Here is a 7,500-nt window from a genome sequence, read left to right on the forward strand (position 1 = left end):
CCCCCCATCCATATCTACACCCCATCCATATCTACCCCATCTATATCTACCCCCCATCCATATCTACACCCCCCCCATCCATATCTACCCCCCCATCCATATCTACACCCCATCCATATCTACCCCCATCCATATCTACACCCCATCCATATCTACCCCATCCATATCTACCCCCCATCCATATCTACACCCCCCCGTCCATATCTACCCCCCCATCCATATCTACCCCCCATCCATATCTACACCCATCTATATCTACCCCCATCCATATCTACCCCCTATCCATATCTACCCTTATCCATATCTACCCCCATCTATATCTACCACCTATTCATATCTACCCCCATCCATATCTATCCCATCCATATCTACCCCCATCCATATCTACCCCCCATCCATATCTACACCCCATCCATATCTACCCCCATCCATATCTACCCCCCATCCATATCTACACCCCATCCATATCTACCTCCTATCCATTTCTACCCCCATCCATATCTACCCCCCATCCATATCTACACCCCCTATCCATATCTACACCCCATCCATATCTACCCCCCATCCATATCTACCCCCATCCATATTTACACCCCATTCATATCTACCCCCCATCCATATCTACACCCCCCATCCATATCTACCCCCATTCTGTCTTTCATTCCTTTATTCTACTGTTCATTCTTTCTTTCTTTCTTTCTTTCTTTCTTTCTTTCTTTCTTTCTTTCTTTCTTTCTTTCTTTCTTTCTTTCTTTCTTTCTTTCTTTTTGTTCTGTTTTCCTTTGTTTGAGTGAACGAGTGTAAAATGACTGACCCATGCGAAGGTTCTTTCTCTTTTCTTTTCTTTTCTTTTCTTTTCTTTTCTTTTCTTTTCTTTTCTTTTCTTTTCTTTTCTCTCTTATTTTCATCAGACTAAGGTGGTGATGGAGTGAGTGCGTGTAATATGACTGACCCGTGTCAATGTAAACAAGTGTTTGGAATCGTATCTACCCCCATAACCACCCCCACTACAACCCCCATACCCCCCCCCTCCAGTCTTAAGCTTTCCTTCCATTCATCTGTTTAATGGAGCTGTAAACGTTGTAAACTGATCTCTCTTTTCTGTTCCGCTTGTTGTTTTTCATTTTTAAGTAACGGCTCATGGCTAAGCCACGTCTTAATATCATTTTAGTCATATTAAATGGTGCCCTTACTCTCTCTCTCTCTCTCTCTCTCTCTCTCTCTCTCTCTCTCTCTCTCTCTCTCTCTCTCTCTACCTGCAGAGCCCCCCGATCGTAAGGCTTTTAATCTCGATAAAGCTCCGCCGTCTCAATCTCCACACTCCGCCCTTGCAGTGTAAATAAAATCACTGTAATCCAGAAAAAGCATGAGAAATGAAAATGGCATGGATTAAAAAAAAACCTTCACAAACACACACACACACACACACACACACACACACACAAACACACGTCTTCTTAGATGGATGAAATTTGAAACATCTCATGTGGGTTGTTCTTCAATGAGTGTCAATAAAAAAAAATGATATTTAAAGCATGTAGTGATCTTAATAAACTTCTCAGAGCGAATGGATGTTGGATAAAGCAACTGATGGATTCTAATTTAAAGTTCTTATAGATCAGGGTTCTTCAAGGAACCCACACACCCAAAAACAAGTAATTAAAAAAATATAATGGCAAACCAAATGAACACAAAGCACACAGACCATTAAAGAACTAAAATGTAGAAAAAGAAACTAAAGTGTCTGCATTTACAAACAAAAACAATTAACTGATATAATAAAAATGTTTCACTTAGGAAATAAAAACATCTCAATTAGAAATCAAAACCCTCTAAATTAGGAAACAAAAACGTCTCAATATGGAATCAAAAACGTTTTAATTTGGAATCAAAAACGTCTCAAATAGGAAAAAAAACATCTCAATTTGGAATCAAAAACGTTTTAATTTGGAATCAAAACATTTTATTAGGAATCAAAAACGTCTCAATTAAAGAACAAAAACGTCTCTAACAGAAATCAAAAACGTCTCAATTAGGAAACAAAAAAGTCTCAATTTGGAAACAAAAACGGCTCAATTTGGAATCAAAACGTTTTATTAGGAATCAAAAATGTCTCAATTAGGAAACAAAAACGTCTCAATTAGGAAACAAAAACGTCTCAATTTGGAATCAAAACCTTTTATTAGGAATAAAAAATGTCTCAATTAGGAAACAAAAACAGCTCAATTAGGAAACAAAAACGTCTCAATCAGAAATCAAAAACGTCTCAATTAGGGAACAAAAATGTCTCAATTTGGAAACAAAAACGTCTCAATTTGGATTTAATGAGGACCCGAAATCTGAAATCAAACCTCAAAACCAGAAAATCCCAACTATCCAAACCCTCTCCGCTAAAAGACTCCGCTAAAACACCAAATGTCCGATGCCAGATTCAAATTCATTTCTTCTGCATCATCACGTCAGCAAGCCTCAGTCACGTGACCAGATTCGCTCAATTATATTTAATTTAAGTCGAATGAACCAAGAGGCCAAAAAACCCCAAACCTTTTAGTTATATTTAATGTCTTCTGTCATCAGGAACTGAGTCCACCTCCACACACACACACACACACACACACACACACACACACACACACACACACACACACATGATCTCACTCTCTTTATTTTGACAGGTTGAATCCTGTTATTTTTTCTTTTTTACAAACTGCTACGTTTTATTTCCCCATACCCTGTTCTTCGTGTGTGTGTGTGTGTGTGTGTGTGTGTGTGTGTAGGTGGGGGGGCCCTGAACTGAAAAAGGTTAACACACCAGCATTGATATGCACAGTGAGCTTAGCTTTAATCTTTAATCAGAGCTCTAGACCCCTGATGTCCTCGCCCTCTCTCTCTCTGTGTGTGTGTGTGTGTGTGTGTGTGTGTGTGTGTGTGTGTGTGTGTGTGTGTGTGTGTGTGTGTGAAAAAGCCGAGGGTCTTCTGATTTGCTTTGCCCATTATCCAGTCGTTACAGGGAGCTCGGCATGGCGTTCGCCGAAGAACCGAGTGAGAGTTAACAAGCGGAGGAGTGACACTCGTTTAGAGAATCCATTAATCTTTTAATCCCTCTCTTTAGCATCTCAGACATGAAACGATCCCTCGCTCCCTTTCTCTCTCCCCCTCTCCATCGCTCCCTCTCTAGTTTGTTTCCTCCCTCTCGCTTTTCTTCCTTTCACACTTACCCCCCTCATCTCTAGTTCCTTTTTCTTTCATGTGTTCGTTCCGACTGGGAAAGGGATAATCTCCATCTCTCTTTCTCTCTTTCTCTTTCTCTCTTCTTTCCCTCTCTTCTTTCTCTCTTACTTCTTCTTGCATGACATGTCTGGAGCCTACCGTTGCTCATATAGGTAACATGAAACGGAAAAAAAAACACATAAGACTCGCTTACTCAGCAATTAGAAGCTAGCAGTTACTCATTCTTGGTTATATTACACACACACATATATATATATATATATATATATATATATATATATATATATATATATATATATATATATATATATATATATATATATGTACACAAACACACACACACACACACAGACACACACACACACACACACACACTGTATTCTTTCAACTTCCTCCGTCAGATTTTAATCTCCGACTGACATCAAAGAGAGAGAAAACACACTCGACAGGAAGCTGGACTGAACACACACACACACACACACACACACACACACACACACACACACACACACACACACACAGACATACACCGTGACCTCACGGTGCTGAATACACAAGATCGAATCTGCTTTTTCGGAAGCTTCTGGAAGGCTGTGGAATAAAAGAAGGCCTTAGTCAGGCCTTACTCACTCATTCAAATAACACGCTTACACACACACACACACACACACACACACACACACACACACACACACACACACACACACACACATTTTCAGTCAGTGAACAGGAAGTTGCCGCTATTTGTCCCAGTGTCCTCTTCGTGGGTCAGCGGCTGAAAAAACGCTCCTGTCACTTTCCCTGTGGGAGCAGCCAAGGTGACGAATATACACCAACACACACACACACACACACACACACACACACACACAGTTCCGAGGTGGAGATTCCACCGCCTGAGTTATGGAACTCCCCGAGGGTCTCGTGCACTGCCATTAAACAAAAGTGTTGTTGGGTAAAATAAAAAAAAGAGGGTTTTCTAAAACAGTAACCTAGACAAGGCCTGTAGGGACGAAGTTCCACAACACACACACACACACACACACACACACACACACACACACACACACACACACACACACACACACACACACACACACACAGTTGCTTTCTATCCTCACACACAGAATATGAGAACGTCTTGGTCCTCGAAAGCAGATATTTTCTCAAGTGCTTTATACCCGGCGTCTAGACGACGAGTCTGGGTTTGGGTTCGATCATCATGGATCAACCCTCATATCGTCTCAGGTCATATGTGGGCAAAAGTGAGGACACACAGTTTTTCCAGCTGTATGTGGTTTATGAGGTCCTGAAGCATTAATGTTCAAAATGTTATGTTGTGTCCATTTTGAGCCATAAATAAATTTCAGTGTTTCATGATCAAGAGCTTGTTGGTTATGCAACGTCCAAATGCGTACGTTCAAATATATAGAATATATATAGAATAATTTGGACCACCAGGTGAACCAGTTACAAGGATAGGTTCAAGGTTAAAGCAAGGTTAATGGTCAGAGAAAGAGTTTTTCCTTTCTGTTTGAGGAATATTTGGTGTGTCTTTAACAAGATGGACAATTGACATTTGGTGTGTTTTAGAGGGCACTAAGAGGACAAAGGTTTACATTTAAGGAAATTGGTACACGCCCTTATCTAGAGCGACTTTTATTTGACATTTATCTCATTCAAACAGCTGAGCAGCTTTGGGGGTCCTTAAGAAGGTCCTTATAAAACCCAGTCTTGTGTGGCTTGGATTTGAACTCACGACCTTGAAATCCAAAGGCTAATGCCTTAAATTCTAAGCTACAACTCTATATCCCATTGTCGGAATTCCTTCACAGCAGCATCCTGGTGTTTTCCTTCAAACTGACATGCATATACCACCAATTGTGTAATTAGAAATGAAAACAAATAAACCCTGACAATACCCAACTCACCTCAGGCCTTCACACCTCATCTTCATCAGAACCTGAACTTATATACTAACAATTATGTCTCACAAATCTCCAAAGAATATGGAATATAATCTGGAATGAGGTGTTCGAATGTGATTCGTTTTGTGTTCAAGCGTTCTTTATTGATTTTTTTTTTTTTTACTCATGAGTGTTTTCTTTTACATCACGCCCTTTGCGGGTGTAACGAGCCTCGTGTTCCAGAAATGTGATGTTTCCTCTATAGGGGATTGTATATAATCAGCCTCATCTACAGACACACATTTGCACACCTGCCCACATTGTTAAATCAAGTCTGGCACACGACAGGAAGAAAGTGTTTGCATCCTCCACTTAAGTGCCCCTTTCCTCCCATGATGACCTCACAGGGAACAGGAAGTCGTTGGAATGGAAACCCCCACCCCCCCACCCACCCCTCACACACACAACCTGCCCAATCCCCCCCTCTTTATCGAATTACAGAAGGGTCCGGGAGAGATGGCCACATGCAGCCTGACCCTGCTATACAGATGCCGTCCTAGGAAAGACGTTGCGAAGGAAGGAGATGGGCAGAAGGATGGATGGATGGATGGATGGATGGATGGATGGAACGGAGGGACAGAAGGGGGCCAATGGGAAGCTTGGAGCGCTCCTGGTAGGCCGCGGGGGGCAGGATGTTATGGTTTATTCAGCGTTTAACGTGGGGGTTTCCGACAAGGTGCAGAGTGCCCTCCTCACCACAGAACGGGAGATTTATGACAGTGATGGCTGACAGCTTGCTTCTCCAGTGGTGTGTGTGTGTGTACAGTATATGTGTGTGTATATGTGTGTGTATTCTTGGCAGAATCCACTTCCACTGGCTCTGAAGGTCAGTAGTAGCGGCTCCTCTTCAAACCTGGCCTTGAGAATGAGGATGTCACCTCAGTCAAACTTCAGAGCTGGAAAGTTGAAAAGCAGCACAGTGCAACCTTTGACCCCTGGCTTTAAAGTCTACTCTGTGAAGCACAATAGAGCACCTGGGCGAACGCCGCACTCTGGCAACCTGCTCCGGCGATCGAGCCGACAGGTACAGGCGTGCAGCTTTGACCTCGCGTTTTTATCTCTACCGCGCTGGGCCCCCTCGCTGGGCCTCTCATAAAACTGTCATCTGGCCCTTAATGCGTTTTTCCACCGCTGATTTTTTGGCTCAGGGGCCTCGCTTGATTTTTATAGCTCCGAGACTTTGTTTTTGGAAGATATCTTAGCGGCTCCTCGTGATCTCTTGATCTCGTGATCTCTTGCAGCGCTAGCTAAAAGAAACAGATGTAACTTGCCCAGCCTAATGCACAAAACCCGCACACCCAGCTGCCCCCCGGGGGCCAATTGGAAACAGCGCCAAACGGAATAAGCGTCAGTACAAACGCACCCATCCTTATCTCTGTTATTCCATCGTCTAACATCTTTTAAAGGTGGGTGTGTGTGTGTAAGTGTGTGTGTGTGTGTGTGTGTGTGTGTGTGTGTGTGTGTGTGTGTGTGTGTGTGTGTGTGTGTGCGCGCGACAGGTCAGAGAGGTGGCGCATCCGCTTCGTCCACGTAGCAAAAACCACCTATATTTGGATATTTTGGAGATGAGGTGGGTCACACTCAGGCTTTTGGACCAGACTGTTCCACTGAGACACTGGTGCTTGGAAGTGGTGGGTGGGTGGGGTTTTTTAGGTAATATTTTGGGGTGAAATTTGCTGGGCTGTGGGGGGCATTTGGGGTCTTTATGGGAGCAGCTTAGTAACCAGTCTCGGTGAGCACCTGTGGAGGAACCTCAGTCACATCCTGCTACTCGAACATGAGTGAATATTTGTTGGAATTTACTTTATTTATTTATTTATTTATTTATTTATTTATTTATTTATTTATTTATTTATTTATTTATTTATTCATTTATTTATTTATCATATATTTTGTTACTTATATTTTGTCTAAATGTACAGCTTTTTAACTTGCAATGACTGACTTACAAAAAAAAACAGCTCAACGAAAGAAACAAACAAACACATTTGTGAACTTTATTTATTTGATTTATGATTTAAAACTCTTTAACAAACAATTAAGCAAGTAAACAACAAACAATCATCCTCTTAAACTATCATTCATTCAACCATTGAACAAACATACACAAATTTATTTTATAGAGAGACAAAGAAAGAAATGATAGATAGATTGACAGACAGACAGACAGACAGACAGACAGATAGATAGATAGATAGATAGATAGATAGATAGATAGATAGATAGATAGATAGATAGATAGATAGATAGATAGATAGATAGATAGATAGATAGATAGATAGATAGATAAACACAACACATT

General features: G+C 41.5%; 1 long non-coding RNA gene across 1 annotated transcript in view; it reads left to right on the plus strand.

The window, feature by feature from the left end:
* The first annotated feature begins 7,200 nt into the window (after positions 1-7,200).
* Positions 7,201-7,500, plus strand: part of LOC310722658 — a 2,320-nt gene continuing 2,020 nt past the window's right edge. Inside the window, exon 1 of the long non-coding RNA XR_014532447.1 lies at positions 7,201-7,500. This exon is cut by the window's right edge and continues 1,177 nt beyond it. This is a non-coding gene — a long non-coding RNA (uncharacterized lncRNA).

The sequence above is a fragment of the Silurus aristotelis genome (genome assembly GCF_946808225.1).
Source record: "Silurus aristotelis genome assembly, chromosome: 29".
Taxonomy (NCBI): domain Eukaryota; kingdom Metazoa; phylum Chordata; class Actinopteri; order Siluriformes; family Siluridae; genus Silurus; species Silurus aristotelis.